The following is a 19284-nucleotide window of genomic DNA, read 5'->3' on the forward strand; positions in this document are numbered from 1 at the left end:
ATCCGTTATTGTTAATGGAAAGGAACCCCACGATCACCTTGTCTTAGGCGGCCTAGCATTGAAAGCTACAGACACGCCTGTGTCTCAATGGAATTTGATCTGGTGCCTTTCATCTTAGCGCAATCACAACCACCCCATTGGAATATTATCCACTTTGGACTTGGGTTAAAACTTTCACCCCACTTTTATGTCTGAGGCAACAAATGGTGTTTGTGATGCATTAAAGCAAGTAAAAAAAAATGGAATTAAGAACAAAAAAGTAATTTTAGTTGAGTGAAAAGACAAGGGTATAGTGTAGAAACTTTTTTAAGCTTAAAAATGGAGAATCATGGTTAAGCTACCGATAGTTGACAGTAGGGGTGGCAATCGGGTTGGGTCGGCGGGTTCGTGGGTCGGGTTAATTGGTTGGCAGGTTAGAATATCTCAACACGAACACGACTCGTTTATTAAACGTGTAGGATGTGGCAAACACAAACATGACCCAATTATTAAATGGGTAACCCGACACAACACGGTTAACCCGTTTAATAAATGAGTCGGATCGACACGACACAGCTACCCATTTATTAAACGGGTCAACCCGATAACATAGACATGATAACCGACTCGAGTAACCCGAATAACCTGTCTAACCCGAATAACAGTGAGAAAAACAAAGAAGAAAACGAAATTAAGTACATGTTACTTATTCCAACCCCTTCTTCAAGATCAAAAAATGAGGTGCCTTGAGCGGGAGAGATGAAACGTTGGGCTTGCTTTGCTTGGGTGCCAAACCAAGAGGAGGAGAGAAGAGGGTGGTAGTGTGTGCCTGTGTGTTGATGGCAATGAGGTGGAGAGGAGAGGTCTCGGGCTCTCGTCTGCTGGGTAGGAAGGAGTTAGGTGTGTGACTAAAGTGTAAAGTTAGGAGTTAGTGTTAGATAAGTTAATATATATATATATATATATAAACGGGTTGTGGGTTGACGGGTTGACCTGCCCGCCTAACCCGTTTATTAAATGGGTCAAACGGGTTAGCGGGTTGGCATACCCCTAACACGAACACGACCCGTTTAATAAACGGGTTAGGCGGGTCGACCCATTTATGACACAAACCCGTTTAAGCCAAACCCTAACCCGGATAAGAAGCAGGTTGGCTGGTCGGGTTGGCGGGTCTGGGCAGATTTTGCTACCCCTAGTTGACAGGTTGGGTCCATTTGCTTAAGGTGAGAAATTCTTTGGTGGACATTTGAGAAATAAAATGTGTTTGGTGGTTATATTAGATAAAGGGAAAACTTTGGTGGTTATTTGAAAATTAACTAAAAAAAATGTATTTTAAAATTCTTTTTAAAAAATAGTTGGGGATGGAGCAATCTTCGACACCCTTGTTGGTGTTCACATTAGAAATCTGTAGGGATATTAATGGTTCAGTTTAGTTTGGTTTAGATTGGGGTAGCATATTTGACCAGATCCAAATCCATTGGGGTCCAATTTAGTAAAGTAACATCTGAATAATAATCAGATTCGAATTCAGTATATATTAGAATTCAGTATATAGCTTTACTTCTTACAGCATGCAAAATGCATACATGAGATTAGGAAATTTCCATGTGTATTTTTAGAGGCTGTAAAATAAAAGAAATGTTTATCACTATCAACGGGTCTGGGCTATCATGTATGAGCATGAAAAGTGTCAACAAAAATAATATTCATAAATGATTGTATTATCATTGCAAAATGTGTTTTCTGAAATACCTAGCAAATTGACAAAATCTACCTCATATCCCAAATTTTGATTTCCATTTGTTAGAACATTTTTGCCCCTCGGCAAATACAACATGACCTTCACACTCTTGATTATGAATGTTTCCAAAATGTGTGAACCTCTCTATAAAAAAATAGCACAGACACGAGGACATTCACAAATACAATATGGCCTTCACAACTTCATGGTTGTAAATGTCATATAATATTTGTGAATTTCCTCTTGTCTATGCCAGTTTTTAAAGGAGGGCATTCGTGTGCGAAAGTCAGTATATTTGGCTTTTAGCAATGCTTTAAAAGTGTCTCCAAAGGCCCCAGTTTCATTGAGACCTTTAGCGGCGCTTCAAAACTCTACTAAAACCAATTGAAAAAATAGTGGGTGCATCCCCCGAGGCTTTTTAGCAATGCTTAAAATGTCTTAAAAAATTGAAATCGAAATTTTGGATATGCAGCAAATTTTGTCAAATTGCTAGGTATTTCAAAAAACACACAATTCTGCGGGGGTCATGCAATTATTTTTCAGATAATATTTTGGTTGACCTGAACCAACTCCAGCAATATGCGAATTGGTTTGGGTCATGATTTTTGCTGGGTACCTAGCCCGACATTGCTTTAAAAATCAATTTACAAAACCATGTGAGTTTAGTTTTGGAATTATACTTTCAAAAAATGACTCCACTATATGACACAAATGACACAATTCTTGAAAAGCCTTAAAAACTTTTAAAATTGTCTACTGCCAGAAATCATAAATATTATTATTTTTGTCATCTTTTTAGCTCTCACACCTATTGTTTCGGTACAAAATTCCTCCATATGTGAATTTTCTCTATTTTCGCCAAAAACTCCAACCTCACAAATACTTGAGTTATTGTGCAGTAAAAATTTACTAAATTTGCATAAAATAAGTGTGAGCAAACTTTTTTTAAACTGTAACCGACAAACATCGCAAATACTTTAGTTACTTTGCATAAAAAATGTATAAATTCACAAAAAAAAAAAACTATGATTTCTTTTTTAACTTAAACCGACAAACATTGCAAATACTTGAGTTACCTCGCATAAAAAATTTGTGTTTTTTTTAATACTTCAATTACCTAGCATAAAAAATGTAACAATATCGCATAAAAAAACTGTTTTTTTTTTAACTCTAATTGTCAAACATCACAAATATTTGAGTTACTTCGCATAAAAAAATTGTGAAGTTTTTTTTAACTCAAACCGTGAAACCTCACAAATACTTCAATTACCTCACATAAAAAATGTAATAATGTCGCATAAAATATGTGTGAGCGAACTTTCTTTTAATCTCGAAATTCCAAACCTTGCAAATAATTGGGTTACTTCACATAAAAATTCTTAAATTCACATAAAAGATTTATGTTTTTTTTTTAACTTGAACCGAGAAATTATGTAAATACCATAGTTACTTCGCATAAAAAACAAATTAATGTCGTATAAAAATCTGTGAATGTCTTTTAAAACTTAAAATGCACACCTTTTTTTCTGCGTTTGAGATGCTAGTACCGGGTTTGGATCAAAGTTATTTTTGCTTTAGGTTGTTTTTGACCCAGTACCATCATCTAAAAATTTTTGCTTCTTTTTTACAACAAAATCTAGGGTTCTTCATGGTCCCCAACCTTTTTTTTCTAAATTTCCCTCAGCACAATTTTTTGAGTTTTCTTATCTCTGACGACTTTTATGGTGATTCCAACGAGGTTGTGACATTTTCTCATCGACTTCTCTTGTTAGATCAAAAGGTGAGTTCTTTGTGATCCCCAACCTTTGGACCCCAAATTTCCCTTCTCGCACGTAGTTTACAAATTTTTTTAAAGAATATATAATATATTTATTCCAAATATTTGTGTCTGCTTTGGAGATGTTTGTCATATAAAAAAACAATATTTTTGCTTCTTTGAAGTTGCTTGTCCATTATTATAGAATTGTTTTGTGTGTGTATGTGTAATGGGGCTTGGGTTGATCGTGCACAAGGTGTTAATGTTGGTAGTTGGTTTTGCATAGTGGTTGTTGTATGTATTTTATTCTCGATAGATGCATATTTCATGTGGTTGGCATAGGTATTTAAGATGACTTTAGTATCTAATAAAGTGCACTATTGTCTCGTTGATGATTGCAGTTGAAGATCTTTAGTGGTCCAAAAAAATATTAGCTTTAATGAATTAATGTATATGTTATCTCGAAAAATAGGACTGAGTGAAAATAGTTAATAAACTTCTGGTGTACATATTCATTTTTCATAGGTGATGAACCAGGTTGGGTAGATGTTTTTGATGACGATGATGTAGAATGGATGTTATTTAGTGATGATATTTACTTACTAGTTCACATAAAGCAATAATAAGCATTTGAAAGGAATGTAGAACAATCTATTGAGGTTAGTGTATTGTCGAACATCAAATTGTCCTAGGCAGTGAATGATATTGATGAACTAAACACGCAATTGTCCCAAGTAATAAACGATAGTGATGTTGTAAAATTGAAGAACATGCAGTTGCCCGAACCGATTAGGAATATAGATGTTGGACTTGCAGACACCAAAGAACTTTCACCAACAATTGATGGTATATATCAACAATGGATCACTAAAGATGATGTGAAACCACTTGGGCACCCCAGTTCTAGTAATTTGCATCCCAACAATGATGCACAAAAGTTGGTATGTTGTATGAGATTTGTAAGCATTTGTTGGGTTTAAGAAATGTGTTAGGTTTATATGCTAATGTTTAGGGTTTACTAAGTTCTCGTTAGATATGTTCTCTTTCACGATAGAGCAATTGGCAATATTTGATGCAAAGGCATCTCAATTGTGTAAATAGTTGTGTAATGAACGACTTGATAATTCCAAACAATTTTAGTGGCTATCAACAAAGTTCAATGATCAAGAGGTTGCTACAGACAAAAGGTTTAATTTTGTCGATCATTGTAGTCATTTTCTGAAAGAGCATATGATTAAGAAAAGAAGAGCTGCAAGAAAAGAATAATAGGGTAATTGTCGTATGCATGCAAAAGAAACCACATACTAATATTGATTGCACCTCGAAGATCCATTGCACAAAGGTGTGGGGAACAACGTTCTTTCAAGTGAAGAAGTATCAAAGCGAGCATACATGCGGTGAATTATTGGGCAACCTAGTAGCAGAAAATGTGCCTTCCGAGTGGGTTCCACATGTTATTCACGGTCATTTGCCCGATAACTCCAACATGACTATAAGAAAAATCATGAATGACATAAGTCGCAAAAAATGTATGGAGCTTAGTTATAAATAGACATGGCATAAAGAGGGGGCAGTCAAATGCTTAGACGATGAATCTTTAAGTTACATTTGGTTTGAAGCTGATAAAGTATCTTCAAACTGAAATTATGGGTGCCCAATAGTGCATCCAGCGGGAACCAAAATGTAGTCAGCGGGAACGAACTGTGTTGCGCTATAAAAAAAACACAATAGCATAACCAACTAGAAAGGTAGGGTTATTGGCATCGCTAAAAGAACACTCTCTACTGGTGGCCAAGGCAGTGCGAACGAAAGCTCTGCAGTCGTCAAAGGCAAAGAAAGTGCAAATCGATGCTTCGATAGTAACATTCACATAAAAGAAAGTTGTAACATTCAAAACAAACAAAAAGAAAAAGTTGATGACTCAGGAGGCTGACAATGAAGAACTGTGGGTGAATTTGATAATATTTTCATGTGGAGATATTGAGATGAATGTATGTATGTTATTTAATTTATAGATGATGTTTAAAATTTAAATTTGACAAATTTTATGATAAATCTATGAATTTTTCTCTTAGACTTGAACCTCAAAACTACACAAATACTCAAGCTACTTTACATAAAAAAATGATAAAATTTGCATAAAAAATGTGTGAACTTTCTTTCAAACTCAAACCTTGAAACTTTGCATAAACAAATTGCAGTTTTTTTTAGACTCGAACCTCTAAACCTCGCAAATACTTGAGTTACTTTGCATAAAAAATGCAATAACTTCGCATAAAAAAACTGAAAATTTTCTTTTAAATTCGAACAACAAAACCTCACAATTACTTGAGTTACTTCGCATAAAAATGTAATAACTTTGCATAAAAAACTGCAATATTTCTTTTAAACTTAAACCTCAAAACCATGCAAATAGTTATTATTTTGTATAAAAATATAATAAATTTGCATAAAAAAATATGATTTTTTTAGACTCAAACCTTAAAACCTCACAAATACTTGAGTTACTCCGTTTAAAAAATATAGTAACTTCACATAAAAAAACTGCTAAGTATCTTTTAAACTCAAATCTCGAAAATTCTTAAGTTAATTCGCATAAAAAAACTTTGAAATTTGCATAAAAAATATGTAAACTTTCTTTTAAACTCTAACCTTGAAACTTCACAAATACTTGAGTTACTTCGCATAAAAATGTAATAACTTCACACAAAAATTGCAAAATTTCTTTTAGATTTAAACATCAAAACCTCACAAATACTTCAGTTACTCCACATAAAAAATGCATTAACTTCGTATAAAAAAACTACAAAGTTTATTTTAAATGCGAACCTCAAAACCTAACAAATACTTGAGTTACTTCGTATAAAAAAATTTAAATTTTGCACAAAAAATGTGCAAGCTTTCTTTCAAATTTGAACTTCAAAACTTCAAAAATAGCTGAGTTACTTTGCATAAAAAATGTAATAACTTTTCATAAAAAAACTACGAAATTTCTTTTAGACTCGAACCCCAAAACTTTACAAATACTTGGGTTATTTTGCATAAAAAATGTAATAACTTCGTATAAAAAAATTATAAATCTTCTTTTAGACTCAAAACTTAAAATCTCACAGATACTTAAGTTACTTTGCATAAAAAATGTAATAACTGACATAAAAAAAAACTACAAAATTTCTTTTAAACTTGAACCTCAAAACCTCACAAATACTTGAGTTACTTCGTATGAAAAATATAATAACTTCACATAAAATGTAAACTACGTTTTTTATTTTAAACCTGGACATCAAAACAATAGTTGTGAGGGATCGATTCCAACTTCATTTCAAACCAACTCGCTCTAAAAATTAAGGGAGTATCCGTTCTAACGCACTGTGGAAATCAAACTGTGTACGAGAAGAGTCATTGAAGAACATAAGCTTAACTTTCCAGAAACTTGTCGATACAAGTTTAAAGGTAGAAGCAACTCCTCACAAGGGCATCACTCCCAATATTTGACTATCGCCCTTCACTTCAACATATGGTAGCCTTCCTTTCATCCTTTTCATAAACTTGAATAGAGGTGGCATCCAATGAAAGAAAGAGAGCGATGATCATTCCAATCATTTCGATTTTTTGTCGTATGTTGACAATGAGTGCCCTACAGTTATAGGCCAAGGGAGGGTCCATAAAAGCTTAACAAATTATAAAATATTTCGTAAATGAAATTGCAAAGTCTCAAGAAGCTCAACCCTAATTTTGGTTAGGACATTTAAGATGAGAAATTGACCGGTCGACCCTTATCTCCTTTTACACGGATACCTAGGAAATTGAAGATTACTGTGAAAATACTTAATCCAGATTTGTTTGATGAACTTTAAAACTTTTAAACTCAAACATCCAAAATCGCAAATGCCTGAGTTACTTTGCATACAAAAATTTTAAATTCGCATAAAAAATCTATAAATTTTATTTTAAACTCAAACTGACAAACTGCACAAATACCTATGTTACTTCACATAAAAAATATAATAACATCGCATAAAAAAATTAAGAAATTTCTTTTAAACTCAAACTTCAAAACTTCGCAACTACTTGTGTTAGTTTGCATTAAAAAATAATGAAAAGCGCATAAAAATATGCAAAATTTCTTTCATACTCGAATTGACAAATTGCACAAATACTTGAGTTACTTCACATAAAAAATATAATAACTTTGCATAAAAAACTGTGAAATTTCTTTTAAACGCGAACCTCAAAACATCACATATATGGAGGAAATTCTCATAAAAAACAATATATGTTAGAGCTAAAAAGGCCTAGAAAATAACAATATTTTCGATTTTGGACAACAAATGGATTTGAAATTTTTTAAGGTTTTTCAGACAACATGTCAGTTTAGTCATACATACAATCATTTTTTATTATATTTTTGTGATATGACAAAACCCAAAATTGAAATAGAACCCTTTTTAATAGTTATATGGGCAGGCCTGGGTCAACTCTGACCCAGATCGTTGACAACCCTATTTGCACTACAACTTGTTGATAAAAATATTCAACTATTTTGATATATATATATATATATATATATATATATTGAATTCAATTCATGATCTTTAATAGCCATCAAAGATAAACACATATGTCGGTTCAACCCAAGTCAAAAGCATACAACTATAGATTTTGAAGGGCCCTAACAAGCGTCATGGCCATTTTTTTTAGGGAAATGCAAATTAGGATTATGTCTCACCTCTCTCTCTCTCTTCCGGGTTTATATGCAAATGGAATGAAGTTTTTATCTGAATTCAATCAAAATCTTACACATAGTTCCCGCACTATCATGTTTTTTGATAGATCTTTTATTTTTTTAGGAACCCACACTAATTATGAAAAAATCCATAACTCGTTTGAGTCAACGAATTGCAAGTGGTCAGCAGGGTCATGTGTTAAGCTGAAGACCCAACTTAATTTGAGGGACCATGTTTGTACCATTGTTGTCAATATCATTGTGAATCAGCCAATTCAGGCTGATTCATATCATCTCGGCCAAAAATCATTTCACAACAAGTTGATTCAACCATTTTTTATATTTTTAAATATGGTTAAATTGGATTGAATATTTTAATATTATTGACACATCTTGTTTATTTGATGAAAGTTGATCGATTTAAGCTCAATTCGGTTCAGAGTTTGAATTGGCCTGATCTCTGAATCATTTTAAAAATCGATCCAGGCTCAATATCGGTTCTAACGACATTGGTTTATATGACAAAATTGTAGATCCATATGGGTTGATGGTTTTGGGTATACTCAGATTGAAATGTTCAACATTGAGAGATTTTGAATATCATAGGATTAATGTTAATCATGTGTTTATGTAAAAAAACAAGTAGCAAGCAGGGCATCAAACAAGTTTGTGTTTGGGATTGGTTCTAGTGATGAATCAAGTCCAAAACTGTACTGCATCAAAATTTTAACCAAAAAAACTTGAGATTTTCTTGAATGCTTTTAAAATTAATAGCGAAAATCATTTGCTAAAAAGATCGGTTAAAAAGATTGGTCGGGTGACAGATCTATCAAATCATACATTGAATTAAATTGAATTTAACAATCAGATAAATAATTTAATTCAGTCTCTTAAGTTTAAAATAACATCATTGTTAAATTTAATATCTGTCAAAAAAATCTCGAAAAAAGAAAACAGATTGGCTCTTGATCCGCTGCGATATTCTGGCATCGCAAGGCCTCCTCAATCAGTACCTGCATGAAATTTTAGGGTCAGACTCATCGAGCGTTGGTAGAAGGTATTAAACCAATACAGATAAACTAAAACCAATATATATGAAACAAACTCCTATCGATTCAAACAAATATCCAGTTCAGATGTGCATGATATCACAATTCACTACAAGAAAATGTTAATTAGCAACAAAAATTTGTGATGGATTTTTTTCGTCACAAATTTGCGATAGATTAGCTAGAGAAAACTATATGATTTGTGGAATTAGCGATGAAAAAAAAATCATCGCTAATCTATCGCTATTTAGCGATGGATTAGCGGCGACAGTTTTTTGTCATTAATTCTCAATGCAGGAAAAACATTTTAGTGACGGATGTAGCGAGGAAATTTTCCCTCGCTAATCTGTCACTAATTAGCGACAAAAAAATTCCCTCCCTAAACCCATCGCTAATTTTCGGTTTAAACCGACCCATCTAGAGCGCAAAATTTTTCCTCTTTCCCCGTTCGAAATTTAAACCAACCTCTCCATCGCTCGATTTAAACCGACTTCTTCATAGAGGGCGACGAAGTTCAAACGACTTCTTCGTGGAGGGCGCAAAGCAGTTCGCTGCGGCCGGGTTGACGCCATCGCCGACAAGGTCATTGACGCTGCAAAGGTTCTTTCGGTGCCCATTTACTCAACCGTCATCGACGAAACATATCAAGGCATCTTTGGCCAAGTGGTAGTGTAAAGGAAAGCAGAAAAGCGGAAGGGCTGATATCGAAGAACGACGACGAGGCAGAGCGGCCGCTGGACATTTATGGAGGACGACAGAGCTGATATCGGAGGACGACGACGCCGGAGAGCACGCCGGTTCTGTGTAGAAGACCGCGCAGTGGCGGGCCGGTCCGCTCAGGTCTAAGATCCTGAGCAACGCCTGTCGGGTGTGGTACAAGTCCAACTTATTGCTGTCGGAATACCGCTCGTCAGGGAGCAAAATTTTTTTATTTCTTTATTTTTTAAATTTAGTGACGTATAATATCCGTCGCAAAACAAAATCTGTGCTACTTATTTAGCGACGGATCTTATCCGTCACTAATCTGTCGCAAATTAGCGACGAAAGTAACGGCATATAAGTTTTGTCACTAATTAGCGACCAAAAATTTGCGATGGGCGCTATCCATCGTCAATCCGTCGCTAAACAGTTTAGTGACATATTAGCGATGAATATCGTCTGTCGCAAATCCACGATTTTCTTGTAGTGATTGCATAACAAGACAAAATTCTATAAACAATACTAATTTTATGCATAAACAGATAAATATTGCATGCACTCACCAATGCAAAACTATGGATCCTTCATGCATTCATGCATGCTAATTGTAACACATTCACATTCATTTATAGGAATTGAATATGATTCACATCATGCACCTATACATTGTTACAAGTCAAACACTTCAATGCGCATGCACTTGCAATTCAGTAAAAGTGTTTATTCAGCAATAACAATTCATCTAATGTCATACTTATTAAAAATTTAAATATACATTTACACAACATTATAGGGTACAATTGCATGTTAACTTTTCATTCAAATCAATGCATTAACAACGAAAGTTCATACTATGCATAACTTAGCCGGCCCGTATTCTGTTTGGGATCCAGTTAGGCAAACATCCAAGACTTTTATTCACATATGCAATTTATTGAAACACAATGCATAGTTTGCATAAACATGTAATAAGACCATCCAGTTTACTTTCATACATAAGGTTGTTAACAACGCCTTGACGTCGTAACTTGATTAACTACATCAAGGACAAACTCTCAAATGATACTTGCCACAAATTTTCAAACCATTTTTTTTTATGTAAAGCGATACCATTGAATCCCATTTAGACCCAGTTCTAATGGAAACTGGTCTGTTTTATTGTAGACTGGACTCAGGTTTGATCCATTATCGGATCAGTCGATGAATCCATATAACTCGGTTCATATATATCTCTTTTCTTTTTTTCATTCCAAGTCACAATGGGGTCTGGTCTGACCCATCGTAGACTGGATTCAGGTCTGATCCATCATCAGATCAGTACCATGAACTTGCTTGAACTTTTTTTATAACTTGTATTATCAATATATATATATATATACATTAAACAAGAGAAGTAGAGCATGACGCAAAAGCTATTGCCTTTCTCGCCTCCATTATTATTTACATTCAGTTAGGTCACCAACAAAATCACTCCTTTCCAATTTGTTTGAAATAACACAGACACACACACTAAACTAACTTGTTTGAAATAACACAGGCACACACACTAAAATAACATAGTCCCATATAGGGAGTGTTCTGATCTTTTTCAAAGGAACTAGGTCTAGGTCTGATCCTTAAGCGGATCAGACCCAGGAACTATGCACAACATTTTTTTTTTAAATCTCACTCCATTGATCAGTCCCGACACAACTAAGGATTGATCCGAGTGTTTTTAGATGCATATGCATGACTGATCTAGGTATGGATCTGTCCATGCATTCCTATATCAGTTTTTGCAACTAATTTCGATGCTTGGTGGGTCTGAACCAATATCGATCCTATCATAAATTATGATTGATATACGGGTTCAAATCTTGTACACCTAAAGTATGTTCAGGCATATAAGCATTAGCTTACAGTATTGGGTTATAACTCCTACCTTGAAAGTGTCGAAAACCAAAATCAGAACCACAAACACCGAACGATGTAGGCACGAACCGAACGTCACCTCTTACGAACTGGGGTCGTGTTTCCTTGTCCAGCCACAACCCCTAATCAAACCTCTATCCTCTAAAATCATGTGGAGGAAGAGAGAGGGTGAAGAAAAGAGAGAGTTGAGATGAAAGAAAAGAGAATTAGAGAGATGAGAGAGGCTAGAAGAGAAAGAGAAGGGTGGGGGGGGGGGCGCATGAACCTCTCTTTTTTAAAAAGGATTTTGGGGATCTCAATTACCAATTTTTTTCCCCTTTCCAACCTCATGCACTAAACTTCCTTATAAAAAAAATCCTAAAATCCCTAGTCTACATTGGATTTCAAAATCAATTAGGAATTTTTGAAATATTAACCTATATAGTATTATTATTTTTAAGTAAGTTTTGATCCTACCTTGGCTTACCTCTTGTAGAGGTTCCAGCCATGGTCAATGGCTCATGGTGGGACGTCCCACCCTAGGAAGATCCCTCCCTAATTATTAAGCAACAAATCTATAAGTCTCACACATAAGGTCATTTTTTCCCTAAGTTTCCAATTGAAAACCTTTAACTTCATTGAATTGGGTTCTCAAAAAAAAAATTCTAAATATATATATATTTTTTAGATTTTTATCATTTTAGGCAACATAAGACATCCATTAGGTTGGGCCCACACAGGGGGATGTCCAACCCATTGGACCCCTACAATTTATTAATTATGATTAATAATTTATTTCTATTCCATAACCTTTCCAAAGTTTAAATTCTGAATGGACTTTCAATTTGGATTTCAAATTCAATCAAGATCCATATTCAAATTGGACTTCTAATAATCCAAACCCAAATTTACCCTAAATCTAATTCATATTAAATTAAACTTTGAATGCAAAATGGCTCGAATTAAATTAAATTCCAATTATAATTTAAATCCAATTCAACATTGAATTTAAATTCAATTCCAAACTCTAACTACAGCCCAGTCCTGCCCCCCCCTAGCTACGCCCTTGAGCAGGGTGGTTGTGAAGGCGTTGAGATGAAGATGCTGGATCAAACCCTACCGACGCACGCGTGGTCGTGGGCCTACCCGAGGTTTTCTTCCCTTGGGCAATGATTTTTCCTTATAAAAAAAATCTGGATCTGACCAACCGGGTTCCGCTTGTCTGGCAGGAGCAGTTAGTGCACGTCACCTTATATTGGGACATTGCAAGTTAGAATCCATTGTATAACTGGTAAGGGTCCAACCCCAGCATTCTCTGTGGAAAAAAAATGGATCTGGTAAAAAATGATTGGAAGAAAGATCTTTACATTGGAAAAAAGGTAACTAGATTGGATTCTGATTCTAATTTGAATGGAGTCAACTTTTAAATACGGTTTCAAATTTGGATCTGATTTTAGAAGTAACACGTTGGATTGGGATGGTGTCCAAATATGTCTGTTTGTTGGCACCCTTCATGCCTCGGCAGTTTTGGTTGTATTGTATATAACCAAATAACCGGATATATTCCCCATAAAAAGGGGTTATATTTAGGGATGTCAACAGATGGGATCTGATTTGGATGGGTCCGAAACAGGGTTTAGCTTTGAGGTGCGGGTATCAGGTCTAAGCCCGGGTCTATCACAAGGAAAGCCATACCTGGGTCCTATAAAGATTGGTTATGGTCGGATATCTGATTCGAGCTCGACATGTTTTTTTTTTATATACAGATCCTTTAAGTAAGATCCAAATATACATTTGGATATGTTCAATCGGATCAGTTTTGGATTCGGGTGAGATTTGGATCAGCATTTTAAGTTGGATCTAGAATTGATCTGATTTATAATCCGACCCGGTTACATTTTTCACATGTAAATAGACTGTTTTTGTTCAATTTTTTTTGAATCAAGTATTACAACATGTACTTCGGATTTGGATTCAACCTTACCTCGTCATCTGTATTCAGATTCAGATCTACTATTTCCATTTAAGATTCAGATTTGGGTCTAGCGAGGTCTGCCCAAGTCTGATCAGTTTTCACCCTTAATTACATGCTTTATTGAATAATATATATTTTTATTTTTTTTTATATTTACACGGAGAATCCTTCCTCAGGATCAGAAGCCTGGCTCTGCCTGCTGTACTTACTAATTGAAAAATCACAGATCTTAACTGAATTCGGATTGGAACGGGTCTGATATAAAATTTCATAAACCATACCCATCTCCATATACTAATCGGACCCTTTGGGTCGGACCCGAATTCTAATCGGACCTTCTTCTTTATCGTGTTCACTTAACGGAAAGTGAGATGCACGGCTCTCAAGTGATAGATGCAGTGAGGATTGAATCCAACGGTGCGTACAGTATGACCTTTTGCCCGTTGGAGGGCAATTCCGTAAATACAATATCCATCTCTAGGGTTTCAGCTTCACAACGCGAACCCTAACCCCTGAAAAGCTTTCCTATAAATACCCTCTTCCCCCCACCACGGTGGAGGCGGCGACGAAAGGGTGGGAGCGAGAGTTCCTCTGGTGTGAATGCCGTAACTCTCCTTCCTCTTCTCCTCGATTTCTAGGGCTTTGCATTCGTCGAGATCGCCAGGTTTGTCTCTTTCCTTTTAAAGCTCTGTTCCACCCCCCCTCCCTTTAGTGATAAAATGGCGGGGACGGAAGAGACGCGCATTGTTCCGGGAGATGATCGGTGCTCATCTTGAAGACGCATTCAGGCGTTTTGGCAAGATCCTTCATGCTCAGGTTCAGTTAGAGTTAGGTTTCTGTTGTTCGATCCTGAAGTTGTTATTCGTTGGTGTTTGCATATTGGATCTCTTTGCCTATATATCCTAGTTTGGGTTGTCTTCTGAATTGGTTGAGATTGATTGATTTACCAAACGGGAACAAATCGAAACAAATCACAACTAAATCACCTTCTTCCACCAAAAAATCCTGTTCTTCGATTCTCCAACCGATCAAGAGTTTCCGTGCATACAATAAGACATTAGAACTAAGCGTGAGCGTGTTTTCGGGGATAAGGTGGCTGTGATGAGAAAATTTGTCATGCACCACTCTGATTAACTCGTTGGGTGATGATGACACTGAAGTTACCCATCTACTCTGAGCCTTGTCTCTTGCGTTTTGACTGCAACATGCTGCAAAGGTTTTCTTTGTTTCCTTTCCCCCCCTTCTTCTTATGTTTGATTTGATATCTCCCTTTATGGATTCTGTTCTTGAATTTTTCTTATGAGTTATATGTGTTTTATCTATTTATTCATCCAAACTTTATTGCATATGTATCATGGGGATCCAAATGATGTAGTCTTGTTAATAACGAGACCAACCATGATGCGGACTGAAACTGTTTTGTTGATAAAACTAGGTTCTGATGGTTTCCCCTTGTTTAATTTAAATTCCTTCATCCATATTTGTGTGTATATCTATAAATTGTTTTTTGCCTTCTGATAAAAAACTCCTTTCTTAAAAGGGTGCTTGGGTGCACCCATTTACCCAGATAAACTGAATAAGCTGGGAAATCACATTGTCATCTATGATAGAAGATCACATTCCCACCTTCTCCCGTTCATCTTGGCAAGTGGTTGCATCCAAACACCACCTAAGTATTCTGATTGAATAGCGAGATTTCAAGACACTTCATGACATGATTTACAGTTGATAAATCTGGTGATTCTGATGGTTCCCGTCCTTTTGGTTCATTCATTTCGGCTTTTGTATACCTTTACAGATTTTTAGTGCTTACAAAATGCAAAAAGCTCATTTTCTAAGGATTTTCATCTTTCCCCAATGACGTAAATGGTTACTTTGCAGTTGATATTATTGTGGAGTGGTATTCTGCCTTCATTTTTCCTTTATCTATTTCATTAAGGATTTATATTTTTCAAGTTAGGCTTATGCTCTTTCTAGCATGTGTCTAGGATGATGATATATTTTTTAATGCCCTCTTGAATTAAGAGTACCAATTCGAAATTGATTTTATGTTTCATTTGGATACTCACTTTATTCAATGCCTTATTCAGTGAACTATGTGGGGAAAGTTTTGTGGAATTCATCCTTCTTTTGTGCTTACCAAACGCCATTGATTAGAAACCTTCTATAAGTTGTTTGACAGGTGCCCCTCTTTTTTCATGATTCCTCTTTTTTAGAAGCACCCTCATGGGGGCTGAGCCACTTTGGGATGTGAGTGGGCACGTCCCCACCCTGACCCGCAGAAACCCCCAAGGGGGTATCTGTCAGGTTGGCCTTCTGATCCCCCCCTCTCTGTAACGAAATCTCTAATGTGCTAGTCCTCTCTCTGTTGGGGCAATTACTGTTACTTTTCTTATGAATTTTTACTTGTTCTGGTCGATGTCTTTCATTAGTGTCAAAGCCTTTATAAGGTTTTCTTTGTGTTGGTTTGTTTTTCATATGTGTTGAGTAGTTGAATGTTCTTGGATGACTTTGTCTTGAATATGTGACAGGGGTGATTTTCTTGGCTGAAGATCTCCTTAACAGTATTGGAGCAAACCAATTATGTTTGTAGATTCCTTTGTTAATGTCACATATAAAACTTGTGAATTTCTATGGCAGAGTCTCAGAGAAATCTGTTGGTGATGCCTGTGTTTGTAAGTAGTCTCATATTCCATCGCCTTGAATAGCGGTGTCACTGCCATTACTTCCTGGGATTGGCCATGAGACAGATATTGTGCTCAGTTGGTTCTTGCTAAATGCAGTTTTCGATGAAGTGGTAGCTATATGATTTATTTAGGTTTCATCGATCCATGTCTTCTGAGTTCATGCTACTGCCAATATGCTGTTTTGGAATTAGTTTTGTGTCTCCTTTTTGGCATCCCATGAGATTAAGCATTTCCTTCATTTGAAGTTGGCACAGGTGGTGGAGGTGAACCCTGTGATAAAGATGGGGCTTCACCTCTTTCGAAGCCGGGGCTAAGGATGGATCTTTGTTGCTAATTGGAGGGTTAGATTAAATTGTTTGTTAAGGAAAATGGTTGTTATGGAATCAAGCTTTCAGATAGAATGAGGTAATTTGTGCTGTTGGGTCATTTACTCTGTTATGAATTTATACTTGTTCTGGTCGATGTCTGTTTTATTAGCGTCAAAGCCTTTATAAGGTTTTCTTTGTGTTGGTTTTGATTTGTTTTTCTTTTGCTTTGTAATTGAATGTTCTTGGATGCCTTTGTCCTTTGAATATGTGACAGGGTGGTTTTCTGGGCTGAAGATCTCCTTGACAATATAGGAGCAAACAAATTATGTTTGTAGATTCCTTTGTTAACGTCACATATAAAACTTGTGAATTTCTATGGCAGAGTCTCAGAGAAATCTGTTGGTAATGCTTGTGTTTATAAGTGGTCTCATATTCCATCGCCTTGAGTAGCGGTGTCACTGCCATTACTTCCTGGGATTGGCCATGAGACACACATTGTGCTTGGTTGGTTGTTGCAAAATGCAGTTTTAGATGAAGTGGTAGCCATATAATTTATTTAGGTTTCATCGATCCATGTTTTCTGAGTTCATGCTACCACCAATATGTAGTTTTGTGTTTTCCCTTATGGGTTTTGGTGGTTTTGTTTTTCCTATATGTGATATCAATAAATGCATGTCTTCGGGGTGATCCTTCTGTCAAAAGGGACTAAAATTAGCAGCAAGCCTGTGAATATTTCAGCTTCCTTCGTTATTGCTATTAATAAATCTTTTGAATATGCCACATTACATTTGAGTGGCTACCAAATGTACAGTATTGTATGTAGTTGGATGCTGGCCTTGACTCATTTTTTTCTTTTTAAAAAGAGTTAGTATAGCAAAAAAGATTTGATCTTCTGTTGGATATTACATAGAAATATAGGTCTAACCTGTATTTTGTCTTCTCTGGAGGGTTCCCTATAAAATAGCAAACATACATTGTTTTTTTTTGTAGATCTGAACATTAGTGCATTGTAATAAACCAAATTGTTTTACCTTTTACTATGATGCCACTTTGCATGACTTGGATGCTGCTAATGGCTCAGCCACAAGGTTGACAAGATGTTTTGCTAATGGCTAGAGGCGAGGTAGTAGTCCAAGTACATCTTTCTCATGCCAATTTTTTCTGTGCTGCTTGCTGTCACATGATTTGATACTGTGAAGGGTGCTGGTTGAGATGGTAATGGTCAAGGGTGGAGATATTGATAGAGGTGGTGGTGGTTGGTGGAGGTGGATTGAAGTTTTTGTGAAATGCTGGAAGTTTGATTAAGTTTTTGTGAAATGCTGGAACTTTGTGAAGATGGCTGTAGATCTCAGAGGTGGTGGTGGATTAGAGGTCGGTTGTTGGTGATTAGAGGTTGGTGGTTGAGATGAGATGATGATTGGTAAAGGGTTGTTGATTGTGGATTGATGGTAAAGGGTTGTTGATTGTGGATTGAAGTTTTTGTGAAATGCTGGAAATTTGTGAAGGTGTTGCAGTGGATTGAAGTTTATGTGAAATGCTGGAAGTTTGTGAAGGTGGCTGTGGATATTTCAGAGGTGGTGGTGGATTGAAGTTTTTGTGAAATGCTGGAAGTTTGTGAAGGTTGGATATTTCAGAGGTGGTGGTGGATTGAAGTTTTTGTGAAATGCTTGGAAGTTTGTGAAGGTTGCGGTGGATTGCAGTTCATGTGAAATGCTGGAATTTTTCTAAGGTTGCTGTGTATATCTCAGAGGTGGCGGTGAATTCAAAGCTTATGTGAAACATGACTGCAAATGCATTGGATAAGAAATGAATGTGCATTTTTTTTTATCTTTTTTTCTATTTTTGCATTTGGATCAGGTTTTAATTAATATTTTTGATTGGACTTAATTGAATTCAGATCAAAATCTGATATGATTCCATTTTTTTATATTTAAAGAACTTGTCTATTTTATTAGATATATAGTATTAGGACTTATATTTCGAAGTTGGATTTGCTTTTAAGTTAATCTTGTGTAAAATATTTTAGGCGATTTTAAATTTTAAATAGCCTAATATTTTAGGCCATTTTTCATAGATCGCCATCTTCACCATTCCTTCACCACCATTTTTGCCACTCACCTCCTTTCATCTGCTACCATCTCTACTATTTTTGCCGCTTATTTCCAATGAACCACTATTCATTATTCACCATCTTTCATCTACCACTTGTTCTACCATCCTCCACTGTCTTTCATATGCCGTCATCTTTACCCGGCTACTGAATTCTCACCATCTTCAGCATCACCATTTTTTGTGGAGACGGTGGTTGTTGAAGGATGGTGAAGGATAAATGGTGGTGGGTGGCCAGTGAAGTTGCTGGTGAATGAAGGTGGTAGGGTGGATAAGAGGATATGGTGGATGGTAGAAATGGTGATGGATAATGGAATCCGGCGAGGAATAAAGGCCAGTTTGGTGAGCAACGGAAATTATGATAT

The 19284-nt window shown here is 35.8% G+C and overlaps 1 non-coding gene across 1 annotated transcript; it reads left to right on the plus strand.

The window, feature by feature from the left end:
* Window positions 1–14908: 14908 nt before the first annotated feature.
* On the plus strand, window positions 14909–14996 carry LOC149844303 (small nucleolar RNA Z221/R21b). Its single transcript, XR_016431226.1, has one exon. It is a non-coding gene; the product is annotated as a small nucleolar RNA Z221/R21b (small nucleolar RNA).
* The last annotated feature ends 4288 nt before the right edge of the window (window positions 14997–19284 follow it).

The sequence above is a fragment of the Nuphar pumila genome, chromosome 3, assembly GCF_984573655.1.
Source record: "Nuphar pumila chromosome 3, dmNupPumi1.hap1.1, whole genome shotgun sequence".
Classification (NCBI taxonomy): Eukaryota; Viridiplantae; Streptophyta; class Magnoliopsida; order Nymphaeales; family Nymphaeaceae; genus Nuphar; species Nuphar pumila.